At 32.1% G+C, this 14,971-nt stretch overlaps 1 long non-coding RNA gene across 1 annotated transcript; it reads left to right on the top strand.

Annotated features, from left to right (window-relative positions):
* Window positions 1-2,695: 2,695 nt before the first annotated feature.
* On the top strand, window positions 2,696-8,086 carry LOC139502759 (uncharacterized). The gene is made up of 3 exons (XR_011658928.1): window positions 2,696-3,174; window positions 6,408-6,495; window positions 7,371-8,086. It is a non-coding gene; the product is annotated as an uncharacterized lncRNA (long non-coding RNA).
* The last annotated feature ends 6,885 nt before the right edge of the window (window positions 8,087-14,971 follow it).

The following is a 14,971-nucleotide window of genomic DNA, read 5'->3' as shown; positions in this document are numbered from 1 at the left end:
TATCAATAACTTTTACACAAGGAGACATTTTTTTTTTTGACAGCATGAACCCCAGTTAATGAGCAAACACAAATTAAGAACGAAAATCGTTTACAATAAATTTTATAGAAGGAAAAAAAGGGGGGGGGGGGGTAATAAACAAATTTTATTTACGCTCACATACTTTTAAACAGATTTGCATATGTAAGCTCTCTATAGTTAATGTTAAATTATTTCAGGAGTTTTGAAAAAAAGAATATTATATACAGTTTAATTTCGACTAAAATAGTGATTCTTTTTATAGATTTGGTACCTCAGTTTCGACTCAACATTTCATTTTGAATTGTTAGATGGCAAACTCTTTAGGCGAATATTGTATCTGTTCTTTATTTAATTATGGTGATATTGGCGATAATATTCATTATAACAAGGCCTTGTACAAATCCTTGATTATAGAATGTTTAGTAATATAAAAAGACGAAAGTAGACAAACCCTAATTATGCAGGGTTTCACAAGTTGATCTCCAAGCGGCCCACATTTAACATACAATAAGATCTATATTTTTCAACGTTTTCAAAATGAAATAACTTGAATTGAAAATTTCCCAACTGTGAAAATTTGTTATTTCTAAACGTCTTTAATTATTATTTCGGAAAAAAAAATTATTTAGCATATTCATATATTTTCATAATTTTTTCCGATGAAACCTTTTTTTTTGCAAAGTTTACTTCTATATGTTTTTAACCATCACCAGCGACTTATTCTCTGCCATCACCAATTAGTCCTAATTATTAAAGATCAATTGCCCAAATTCAAATGATGATTGGTATATCGTATTGAATATGACCATCGGTCATCCGTGACGTATCCCAAATAACGACGCATGCCGATAGATAGATCATAGTTTATTAATTAGCGTCTCGCAATTTAAATTTCATCAAGGGGACTTAATTAAACCAGTTACTATACAAATCTTGAAAAAACGATGCACATGTACTTTTTAATATTTTTAAAACAAATTACGAAAACGTTTAGTGTAAAAATCACCTAATATAAATGTTTCTTTCTTGCAGGTTTTGGCATTTGTAAATGACATTAACGTTTTGGAATTCTAATGCAAAAGACAGTCGATTCAAACTGAAATAACTTCTTTAAAGATGGTTTGATTTTTTCAGAGACACATGTATTATATATGTCTCAATACATGTATTATATGTCTCTGATTTTATCAAAACAAAAATTACAAAATTATAAAATATGTTAGTTATCGAATGTATACCCTGAACTCTTACTATTATATATACATGTCCTAAGTTACTTAATGTCCTGTGTGCAACCAGGAGATCCTGAACGGTTTTTAAACGTACCATTATTTTATATGCATATATTCAAAGCTGTTCCTAATTATATGCATACTAGGTATCAGTGGCGGATCCAGGGGGAGGGTTTCGGGGGTTGGAACCACCCCTTTTTTTGAACGATCAATGTATTTGAATGGGGACATATGGTTGGAACCACCCCCTCCCCCTTTTGTCCTGGGTTGAGACCCCCTTCTTTTCAAATGGCTGGCTCCGCCGCAGAGGTATATTTATATATATATGTGTGTACCAGCCCCCCTCCAAAATCTTGGGAAACAAATGGTAGATTATATAGGGAATCACGGAAGCATGACTGGACGTGACCCCTCTAAGGCAGTCAATGAGTCCCCACTTATGAAAATTTCTGGATCAACCATTGCTTAGTTCTAGTTATCTTAGGTCCTAGTGTGAAATAATGCCAATAGGTCTTTTAAAACACATCTTTATTCATACATGTATATATACGTTTTCTCACGGATTTGTTCATGCAATATTGGAATTATGTTTACTCAATGCGCAATTACTGAAGTTTATATTTGCTACTTTTCTTCTTAATTTCATATAATTTTTTTTTGATTTTTTTTCTTCGAAAAATTAGTGGTGTTGAAATAGGGAATGGACACAGATACCTTATCACATTTAACCAAAGAAATGTTGTATAGTGTCATCAATCTGTATTACACGTAGACAGGATGTTCTCTAGAAAACTATACGTTATACACACCCGAGAATACACGCACTGTCGTAATGGAAAATTACTGTATGTTATAGTTACCTGTAATCAGCTTTGCAACACCATGTCATGACAGTTCAAAAAGATTTTCTTCAAATCAAATTGGAATATTCATTTTTTCTGTAAAATTTAAAACTTTAAAAAGTAGACTTTGACAAAATTATGAAATAGAAAGAATTGAACAATTTAAAATCGTATTTTAACAAAGATTTAGATATAATTTTACAACGATCCTTAAAAAATAACCAAACAAACGTTGAATCAAACGATATGAACCTACGCAGTTTTATATTAAAATACTGACACACACCAGTTTGCCATCTCAGTATGCAAGGCAAGGGTGCTTGGTGAGGTGCTGGAACTTGATGTACATGTATCATTAAGTTAATACAGTTCTGTTAGTATTGACTGCCTTTTTACAGAGACTTTCTATTCTTACTGTTATCAGTTAGTATCTATAGACGGTTCCTGGCTTAGAATGATTCTCTGCTTAGCAAATGGTGCGTAATTAGCATTTGAATCAAATTTCTTGTAGAAGTAAAAAACACAAATTAATGTATTTGACAACTTTATTCAGGAGCACAGTCTATATTATCCGGCGTAAATAACTTATATATAGAGATTTATGTGGAAGTTTACTCTGCTGCTCGATCTATGCTAATCGATGTTCCAGTATATTTCATATTTATATTTATTCGTGAGGCCTCGTCATCGTTTATATTCACTAAAAGCACAGTCGCCTAAATATTTTATATGGCGAAAAAATTGCGAAAATTGGGGGAAATAATATATTTTTAGTAGCATTATTATTTTAGAATCTTAAGAGGTTGCTTGCAAATTTAACTCTAAAATGAGAAGTGTATGACGATCTATAACGAATATATACATCCATCATGTGTGCAGATACGACGGCGACTATATAGGGTCTGCCATGAGTGCACTTTGTATGCCCTGCATGTGTGCACCCAGGAGGTCCTCCTGAGCGGTGTTTAGACGTACCGGGAAAATCTTATCTGATTCAGGATCAATTCATCGGTTACACTCCCCTGTCACCAGTGATTCTTTTTTGCTGACATTCTGAAAAAGTATTGTGTAGTCCCTGTGTAAGTGTTGACTCTCAACTTGCACATGTGATTTTTTAACACTCCCTGGACTTCTGCAAAAACAGAAAGTCACAGGACATTCCGACAAAAAGTCACAGGACAAAAAGTCAAACACATGTCAAACTCAGGCATAATGTAACAAAGTTAATAGGACAAAAAGTCACAAACAATTTGTTGACAATTGATTGAATATAAATGAAAAAAAGATTTTGAAATATCTTCTTTTTTTTACATATATTCATTTTTAATTTTAGGAAATTGTTCATAATATAAAAAGAAGATGTGGTATGATTGCCAATGAGACAACTGTCCACAAGAGACCAAAATGACACAGACATTAACAACTAGAGGTCTTTACGGCCTTCAACCATAAGCCAATATAAAGAAGGTACGGTATGATTGCCAATGAGACAACTGTCCACAAGAGACCAAAATGACACAGACATTAACAACCATAGGTCACCAAACAGCCTTCAACAATGAGCAAAGCCCGAGGTAAAGCCCATACCGCATAGTCAGCTGTAAAAGGCAATCATACTATATCTTTTTTTTTATATTTACATGTTAAAAAATGCGTGCAAATGTAATCAAAAGCTGCACACAAACGTAATGATTTTTGTGCGCAAATGTAATGGTAATGTGCGCAAACCTAATGCACTGATTTATTTGTTTTTAATAAATTTTAATTTAAAGTTGCTACATCATGTTCATGTATAAAACTTCAAGAAAAATACAAAAAGAGTGTTTTCTTGTTCAAAGAAAAATAATCTCAAAACTAAATTGTGACTTTTTGTCCTGTGACAGTGTGTGACTTTTTGACTGTGACTTCCTGTCCTGCATTCAGATTGAATAGGGGAGTTTGGTTGACCCCGCCTCCCTCTATCTGAGACTACTATCTCAGTGATGAGCTTTATGTTTCATGTACAAATGTATTGTGCTTGTCATATATATGTATGTCGGATAAAAGCTCTACAGACCTTTAATATGTTGTATTGTTATATGTATAACCGACAATAAATAAATAGCCCCTAACAAGTAAGAATTAGGTTACTTCTTTTTGTTTTGACATCTTGCATGGGTTTTTATAGCCCCGTATTAAAATTATGCCCCCACTTTAAAAAAGGGGGGGGGGGGTATACTGTTTTACCCCTGTCTGTCCATCCATCCTGCGTCAGTCAGTCCGTCCGATGAATATTTTTCGTCTCATTTTCCTTAGGAACTACAATAGAAGGATTTCTGAAATTTGGTTTCGGGGTTAAATAAGTCAGCTATACCGTGTGATGCATTTTCAGATTCATCACTCGACAACTTCCTGTTTTCCCAACACTTGTATGATTTTACACATGATAGCCAAGTTGAAAGTTGAAAACTAACAACCTAATTTATGTACAAAAAAATTGAAAAACAGATATGTTACACATAAACAAACGACAATCACTGAATTATCGGATCCTGACTTGGAACAGGCACAACCATAACAAATTGGCAGGGTATAAGGAACTTTGAAAATATTTAGTTTTTGTGGTTTGTTCAATTTTCCGGATACTGTAAGCAATAAGGCCCCTTTATTTAGTGAATGAAATAATTGTAAGATGTACTTAGCTGTCTGTCATATTTTATATGAACTTGACCTCATTTTCATGCATGGTTCATTGGTCAATGAAACACTGCATTGTTTTGTCAGTTTATCATATGTTTAAAGTTACAGGTAGATTATATTTGGTAGATATGAAACAATTGTAAGGTGTGCATGTCTGAATGGCAGATTCATATATAAACCATGACCGCATTTTATTGTTCTTTGGTCAATGATAAGTTTTCTTGGTTTTGTCATTTTATCAGGCCACATTTAAAAGAATGTCTGTTTCCCCTCCCCGGGTCTACCCTTTGTAAACAGACCAGGAAGGCAGGTTTTTTTTAGCTCACCTGACCTGAAAGGTCAAGTGAGCTTTTCTCATCACTTGGCGTTCGTCGTCTGTCGTCCTGCGTCCGTCGTCTGTAAACTTTTACAAAAATCTTCTCCTCTGAAACTACTTGGCCAAATTCTACCAAACTTGGCCACAATCATCCTTGGGGTATCTAGTTTAAAAAATGTGTGGCGTGACCTGTCAAACCAACCAAGATGGCCGCCATGGCTAAAAATAGAACATAGGCGTAAAATGCAGTTTTTGGCTTATAACTCAAAAACCAAAGCATTTAGAGCAAATCTGACAAGGGGTAAAATTGTTGATCAGGTCAAGATCTATCTGCCCTGAAATTTTCAGACGGATCGGACAACCTGTTGATGGGTTGCTGCCTGTGAAATGGTTATTTTAAGGAAATTTTGCAGTTTTTGGTTATTATCTTGAATACCATTATAGATAGAGATAAACTGTAGACAGCAATAATGTTCAGCAAAGTAAGATCTACAAATAAGTCAGCATGATCAAAATTGTTAGAGGACCCCTTAAGGAGTTATTGCCCTTTATAGTCAATATTGAACAACTTTTCGTCATTTTTGTAACTTGTATAAAAATCATTTCTAAAACTACTTGGCCAAATTTAACCAAACTTGGCCACAATCATAATAATAGGGTATCTATTTAAAAAAAAAAGTGTCTAATGACCCCGCCTACCAACGAAGATGGCCGACATCAGTAAACACATTAACAGGTGAGCGACACAGGCTCTTGAGAGCCTCTAGTTTTTTTTAACTGGATGTGATTGTCATAGCATGGTCACATGAATGGTTTGACTTGTCCAGTCCAGGCCACTTATCAGTTGTTTGTGCTCAATTTGAGTGTATTTATTTAGATTATCAATCCTTCTGCTTTCAAGTGCTTTCAAGCACTTTCCAAAAATGGAAACAAATTATTTTCAGGAAAAAAATAATTTCGATTTTTTTGTGGAAAATAATTTTTTGACCCGGGCGCTTATTTTTGACCCGTGTGGGGGGAGGGGAAATAAACATTATTTTAATTTTGGCCTTTTTTAAGCATAGGTCTACTTGTTGTATGGAATGACTACAAGGTATAATATAAAAAAAGATGTCTGCCTGCCAAGGTTAATTTTACTGTGACCTCATATTCATAGAATAATGATAATATTCATGATATTGAACAGCAAGAATGATGAGTAAGTTGATGTTATATACAAATAAGACAAAATTTTCAGTTGCCTACTAATTATGTAATACATGTAGTAGTTATTTTTGTCATTAAATGATGTTTAGATGTTTACCCTTTTATGTGTAGGGCAAGAACATGAAAGATAAAGGGGAAACTATAAACAGAAGAAATTATCAACAAAATAAGATTTACAGAGGTCAACAAAGCCTAAAGGGTAAGTCCACTGTTATAAAAAATTTTGTCCTTGAATAATAATTAAATATTTATTAAAATAAGATGTGGTATGATGAAAGAGAAAACTATCCATCAGAGTTCAATTTAGTGGATGTAAGCATTGTAATTACTTATTAGAGGCCATTGATGACCTGTAAGTAATGAGAAAACCCATACCCTATACATGTTATAGTAATCTATAAAAGTCAACACTAACCAAATTTGAAACAGAGCATCAATTCAAACGTCAAATATACCAGACTAATTTATAAAAACAAAAAATTATGAAAAATAAAAATGACGTGTATGAACCAACATCAACCACTGAACTATGTACAAGCTCCTGATATTAGACAGGTATAATATGGCTGGGTTGATATAAAAATAAGAAACACTTAGCAGTCTGATTTCCAATGAGACATTTCTCCAATAGAGATCAAATGACATTTAAGGAGGCTCTAGGGTATAACAATTTCAGAAAAAAATTTTAATATTTTTTTTTCATAACTTAATTTATTTATATCTTTATCATATGGTACACCAAAGCATTCAAAACAATCAATTTGGTTTGGCCCCAGATGACTTTTAAAATGCATATATCATTGAAAAAGCTCCAAATTATCTCCCTTTGGTGCAAAAAAGCCATTTTTTGGCATTAAAAATGTAATATCTTATTTAACTCATCGGTGGCCTATATTTTTTTATTATAATTTTAAATAAGCTGTACTTTAACTAAACTATTATAAAATTTAAGCGATTTCTGTAATTTAGTACTTGAATATTTAAATGAAAGTTTATCATATTAATCATAAACATGATAAAATAGCCATTTTATTGATCTCTTCACTGATAATTTTTGAGTTTGTGTATTTGTAGGTCAGAAATCTGGATTTTCATGGTCATCATTCACAGATCAATACTGAACGGAAAACTTAAAGCTGATATTTTTCTCCATAGTGCGACTTTTTTATTAATTTGAAATGGAACATGTTTTTTCCTACATTTATTTGAAAGAGGAAATTTCAACATGATGACTATAAACAAAAAGGAGTCATATCATCACGATCATTGATGCACAAGAACTTGATCATATAAATACAACAATGTAATTATCAATTGAAAGATGGAACGAATGAACAAGATATTAGAATGTTGTTGTCCAAATAAACTTGCTTTGTCTTCTCATTTGAATCTCTCCATTCAATAAAGATGTACAGAGGAAGATCTTTAAAGAACAGATTGAAAAAATGTTTTGTCTAAGAATTGCAGGAATATTCTAGTGAATGAAATTATTTATTAACTTCACTCTTATATAGTGGACTGAATAATTGTACATAGCAAGCTGTGAATAAAGAAAGCAAAAACTTTAACAAAAAGTGTTTATATTATAAATTTGCAATTATAAGCATACTATTATGTACACCACAAAGTTATATATAATTCAAATTGTTTGCCTATACAAGTATTGCAATGAACCTATAACAAAGAAAATCTTACCTCATGAAAAGAGTGAACTATTCAGTCAGAATATGAAATATTTTTTCAGTTCTATTTTTCATAATAGAATAAACAAGACAAAGATTTCAAAACAATATTTTTTCATTTATTTAGAAATTTCATCATTTTGTTTCAGTGAAAGGACTTTATTCTTTGACTGTAAAATATTATTATTATACATTCCAAAATAAGAATAATATTTATTGTCATACATGTCATATAAACAAATAAAAAACATGTTTGTGACAAAATTTAAAAAAAATTATATATATGTATATATAAAAAATATAAAAAAAACTTGTATACATTTAAAACATTTTACTACCAAACAGCATTCATTGTAACATACACATAACTTTATATTTATATATATATATTTATAATTTTAATCCCATAGGATTTTATTTTGTCCCATGGGATATTAAAAATCCCATGGGATAATTATAGTCCCATGGGATTTTTTTTGTCCCATGGGACAACAAATATCCCATGGGACTACAATAATCCCATGGGACCAAAAAAAATCCCATGGGATTTAACCAAAATCCCATGGGATAATGGTAAATCCCATGGGATTTTGCCCTGTCCCATGGGATATTGAAAATCCCATGTTTTTATAATTCAAATTGCAAAATAAATATGAAAGTAACAGTATAAAACCAATGAAATTATTGAATCCCATGTAATTCCGCACATTTTGGTTATATACATGATATTGTAGCTCTTGTTTGAGGCGGCGGCGGATTTGCAAATGAGTGTTTTGCAAATTAAAAGTGTCCAGTGTTAAAACATAAAATTTCACACAATTTTTCTAAAATGTTCTTTATTATTTATTTTATTTTGGAGTCCAAAATTTCCAAGGAGAGTGATGTATTGTGACAGATATTTGACATACATATTGGACATAGCTGACGTTACAAATATTAATTAAATTTTATTTAAATAAGAAAGGTAATGATTTTGTTAATCAATATGTATACCGTAGGATAATGCAAACAGTTCTCTGTTCATTTAAAGATTATTCATTATCACCAAAGTCAAATTGACCTCTCTATCATATATGGAACATTCACTTATGCAACATTTTGACCTTACTCCGGACAGTAACCACAGTAGATAATTTCTAATCAAATCGTGACAAAGAAAGCCACGTTGGCATAACATCATTTAAATGATTGCTATATAAGTAGAAATTCTGCTTTGAGACGTCAAAGTTTGAATTTTGAAACTTATAGGTAAGTCATGATTTTAAAAGTACCAAGATTTAAAAGTAAAATGTTTTTAAATAAGTTTAACTAAAATAAAGATAATAAAAAGTAATCATCAATAAAGTTTTATCAAAATATTTATTGTTCTCTGTAAGGGAAATAATTGAAAATATTTGTTTTGCTTTATTGTTGTTTGTAACTGTTTTGTATTATTTTTGTTTTTATTTTATTTAATAAAAAGTTTGAATTTTGAAACTTATAGGTGTCAGTCGATCCCGGCCTGCCTCTACATCGGCAACAACGCCCGGACTGCCTTTACAACGGCAGCAATGCCATGTACCATCCAAGGCATTGTCCACGACTAGTTCCCCCACAAAATGTAAGATTCCAGACTCAGCTCTCACAGATGTAGTTCGTCTGTCGAGAGGCCGAGAGAAAAGAGCAACAAGCAGAACAAACAACAGTACAGAAATAACACCTTCTTTTTGTTATAATATTTGCACGAAAATGCGGAAACGTGAAATTGGACTTTTGGAAAAAAAATAACTACTAAAGAACATGTTAGCGCCGACATGAGTTGTAAGAAAAGATTTCCAAAACAACCATATCATTAAGAAGGAATGTTTACATGCTATACTCTCGTACTAGTATTACAGGGTTCTTGTGGCGTTCACCTTAGACACACATCTTTTTAACGATGTTTAACAAGAAAATCCCTATTTAGCGGAAAAGCAATTTTTTTTTCTTTCTGTTATTGAATATCGAGAAAGAAAATAAATCCCGAAATTAATTTGGAACTTTGATACTCAATAGTTTCCCATCAAAATATTCACAATTAGTGTTCGTCCAGTGGCATACATAACAATCTTATTTCTATATGCAATCAACAATGAGCAAAACCCTAACCTTGTAGTTATTTATAAAAGACCCGAAATGATAAATGTAAAAACAATTCAAACGAGAAAACTAACGGCCTGATTTATGTACAAAATGTGAAAATTCCTTGATAACCTGAATTTTCTTAATTATTTGCCTACAATATATAATAAGTCACTGTTTAAGAAAAATAAAAAATAAAATTCTGGGACTATTATATTAACGTTAGTATAATAGTCCAAGAATTAAAGTGTTGATAAAATAAGAGCCTCACATTTGAAAGTTTTAAAACATTTCGAAGATAAAAAAAAAAAAAGTAAAAAAATATACAAAACAGACTTTTTCGTTCATTTTGTAACATGAATGAGGCAGTTAGTTTTCTCGACTGAATTGTTTTACATTGTCATTTCGGGGCCTTGTAAAACAGACTATGCGGTATGGACTTTGCTCATTGTTGAAGGCCGTACAGTGACCTATAGTTGTTTATTTTTGTGACAATTTGGTCTCTTGTGAAATGTGGTCTCATTGGCAATCATACCACATCTTTTTTATATATTTAAATCATTTTACAAGACATCAAATTGTTATTTTGTGTTACTGTTGCAGACAATTCTTTTCAAATATTAAAAATTATTTTAATTAAATGGAATTTTGCATTTGCACCCGCTGGAAAAAAATTAAAACATATATAGAAGCAACATCGAAATTCTCTGTACTTTAAGCGGCATTTTCACATGAGTAAAATATAAGGTCAATGTTTGAAACTTTTTCAGTCTTGTTCGTCTTGTTCCATAACTGTCAGTCTTGTTCCGTCTTGTTCCGTATTTTTCAGTCTTGTTCCGTAACTTTCTACCCAGTCGTATAAACGAATCGTCGACAAGTGCGTACATTTTTTGGAACAACGTCAAAATCGTTGTTTTATTAGGAACGTCGTGTAACGCTAAGTGGCACCAATACCGTGCGTAACGTCAATATAAATCTGTGATTGTACTATGTCCACAACTTCGATGAACCAAAGCAAGTTAAACATCGACCTGTATCTAAATCAAATTGGTTCTCTTCTTCTTCTTCGTCTTCTTCTTTTGGTATACAATAGTCTATCGACATTCGATGATTACATACTGTTGGCATACGTGGACTAGTCTTTTACCCCAATTTATTCAAAATATATGTTTTTTTCTTATGTTTAATGTATACATGTATATATTTTAAATTGCGCTATAGTTCCGTAACTTTTTACCAAGTCGTATAGACGAATAATCGACAAGTGCGTACATTTTTTTAAATCAATATTTCTGGTATGTTCCAATCTGTCCTTCACTATTTACATCGAGTATATATTACATTTTCCCAAAGTCAACCTTGGAAAAAATATTTAAATAGATTGTAATTTCATCAAATCTTATTTTTTTGGGTATTATTTATATTTTTATTTTACACCAGAAATGTTATTTATAAACAAGCGTATGAGTTTAGTTATGACAAGTAAGACAGAGTTGTATATTATACATCTGATAGTTCAAAATGGAAAGTTATAAGTTATCGGCCGTGTACACTGAATATTACCTGCAGAATTAAACGATGCATGAACTTGCAAGTCCGACAGGAAATCGCTTGAATACCTGGAAGTGTCACCTCACACCCCTTACAATACCTTTGGAAGTAATACCTTAAGCCATGCTGGTGATCAGATGAGGGAAGATCAGAATTTATTTGAAAAAATTTTATTACTTTAAAGAATTATGAACAAATTATATTTTCGAAAACAATTTTCACGGAACACTTATTCATGATTTCAACTTTGACTCTTTACTTAATTCCAATATTAACAGTTTAAAAACAACAGACCATGGTAATTTAAAAAAAATGCAAAAATTTTCCGTATAAAGTTAGTTAGTCGAATAAAACAACAGTACGATTGACAAGATATCGACACGCAATTACGACTACATCCTTATTCTTTCAAAAAGAGATTCCCAGGCAACCTCAGAATATAAATTTTCAGGTTTTGTAAATATTAGTAGACCTGTTACTATTCTTGCGGCCTCTAATTGCAAATTTTCTAATTTCCAAGGATCCGTGTTGAAGGCTGTTCTTTGACCTATTCAATTTTTAAATAAAATATGTTTAAACTAAACGCAGCCTTGGCTATAAAAAGCCTCAAATGTTGAAGGCTATTCTTTGACCTATTAAATTTTTAATAGTCTTCAAATTTCAACAAAATTCCGCGTAATGACCACAACTTGGAAATGGAGATAGGTTTTTATAAAAAAAAAATCAAAGAGAACACAGAGTGTGTAAAGTTTTAAAATTTTTGATGGATACGAACATTTTTCTCCATTGCCAAATCAACTGTAATATTAGCACTCATACCACTTATTATATTTATATCTATTTTCAGCATAGAATATCTCAGTTTGTTATTGTCGACATTTCTATTACATTTTCTTGATAAAACTTTTTAATACATGTATAAACATTTTAACAAGCTCACCATATTCTAATTTAAGAGTTGGCGCCCATCAAAGCCATGCACACGAAAATATTTATAGGAAGAGAAATAAAACAAAAGCAAAATGATTTGTCCTTTTAATCTCTGAAATTATCAGCAATAATGATTTGTTTTTAAAGTTTTAGTTACGAATGATATTCTGGGTGTGTCTAAACACTGCTAAGGAGTCCTCAGTGCACTAAGGACTGATAACATGCCACTAAGAACTAGATGGAGAGCTGTTACATGCAATTTCTTTTCATATTACGGTAGAAATTGATATTTAATGCATAAATTTCAAATTTTATAGAAACATAATAATAATAAAGGAGATATTCAACATTATTTAGACACGTGCCTGTTTTTCTTTGATATGCCGAAAATCCATGAACCGTTTGACACGTGTCAAATTACATATTAATTGATTACACGGGAATCCTTTTGGTAAAGTTGGATACTAATAAATGAATTGTTGTTGAAATTTTATTAACAAAAAAATCTGAATGAAGAAGTATTTTCTCAAGTGTATATTTCTTGTAAATAATAAATTTGTCACCAGAGAAATATATCTAATGTCGGATTTTTATTTGATGTTCATATTAATAAGTGACTGGAATACAAATTTTTATAGATATTTAATTCACATTTATATCTATTTTTTTTAAAGTACGTGTTGAAGTTTGGATAACCGGCAGAATGATGCTTGTTGCGTTTTCATTAAATTCATCTTGTTATTTGGCTGTGATAAGCCCGGTAGTACCGAAAAATTAATCTAATATTTCGTAGCGTTCTTTGTCTCTTGAACCAATTTTATTTTTCAGGTGGTCGGACACATTATCTATAATGTGTTTTGTACCCGTATCTCTATTTTGTTTATTTTTTCTTGCAAGCGTGCTTTAATGTGGTGACAGTCGACGACGGACATGCGTTTGAACAATAGACTGGTTTGGAGCTGGAACACTTTAGTTTGTTTCTTATGGTGCACTGTTCAAAATTTATTTTCATATATGAAGACATTTTAAGAAATGTATAACTGGACAAAACGAAAGCAATAAGATAATGCATTTTTACTACATGCAACACACTAAGTTCATATATGACCCGTTTGAGTAATATATTTCGGGCCTTCAACAGTGAGTAAAGCGCATAGCACATAGTAATTATTTCATAAATTATTTCGTACGATATGTTAAAGAAACAATTTGTTAAAAACAATACAAATCGGATTTCCTTCTGACATACTTGCCACAGGCATTTGTCTCAGAAAAAAAATTCCTATATACCTTTTCTGAGACAAGTGCCTGTGATACTTGTTCTTCTTTAAGAAAAGTAGATTTAAAGAAATTACATTATTCCATCATTCATTAAGTCACGTCTCAGTCATTACAGCTGAACGGACGTGCTGGGCCAGCTCTCCTTTACCCGCTATCTTCGATGAGGGTTTACAGTTAGATATCAACGACTTACTACTTAAGATGACAGAAACCAATCCATGCCGTACAGATAGACGTAGTAGTTGGCGTACCCGCGTTAACATGCACTCCAAAACCATTGTATTATGGGGAGTGTTATGCCGATTAACGTCCGAGGGCTGTATCCTAGGCTGTTGGGTGATATGACCTTCATTTCACTGCCTCACGGCTTTGGTCTTGATAATGCTTCCTGTCATCTTTCGAACTACGTCCGAGATCATCTACCTGTACTCCATCATCGAGGCTAGCGGGCTGCCAAGCTGACCAAACTGGCCCTGAAAGCAGCCGTTGTGAAGAATAAAGACCAAAATAGTAAAAAACCAAAATCTACTCACCAAAACCAAGATGGCGGCCTCCATATTGCGACCTCCACTACTTGTTCCTGACCCATGGCACCAGAATATTTAAAGCTCACCAAACGCCTTCGGGCACCGAGCCGACCGTGCGAGGGCTGAAAGGCCAGTCAAGGTCGTTAAACACCACCACATATATAAAGAAATTATAGTTGAAAATATTTCTGTCGGCTTTTTCTTTTTTTCGCGTGATATATTTAGGTTTAAATATTCTGATTATATTGCATTACAAAAAATAATTATTTACACATCATGTGGTAAAGGCATATTTTCAAGGCATTCATACGAAGCATTCTCTTTCTCTGTCAGAATTATATCTTTAGCTCTAAATTTACACATACTGAAAAAAAATTCTTGAATACTGTACTAAAAACTGTGGAACATTTTTAAAACATTTGTCTCTTTTATATATTTGAAAATGAAACTTAATCTGACTTAAAATCGGGAAATGATTTATTTAACTTCTTTTACTTTTAGAAGAATAATAAAATGTCGAAATATACAAACAAATAAGTGCCGTATGGAGCCTTTGTAAACAAATATCAAGCTGGTTGAAAACTAGTGTTTGGATAAACCCCAA

The sequence above is a fragment of the Mytilus edulis genome, chromosome 14 (genome assembly GCF_963676685.1).
Source record: "Mytilus edulis chromosome 14, xbMytEdul2.2, whole genome shotgun sequence".
Classification (NCBI taxonomy): Eukaryota; Metazoa; Mollusca; class Bivalvia; order Mytilida; family Mytilidae; genus Mytilus; species Mytilus edulis.
The sequence above is the reverse complement of the archived record's forward strand: the minus strand, read 5'-3'. Positions and strand labels throughout refer to the sequence as shown.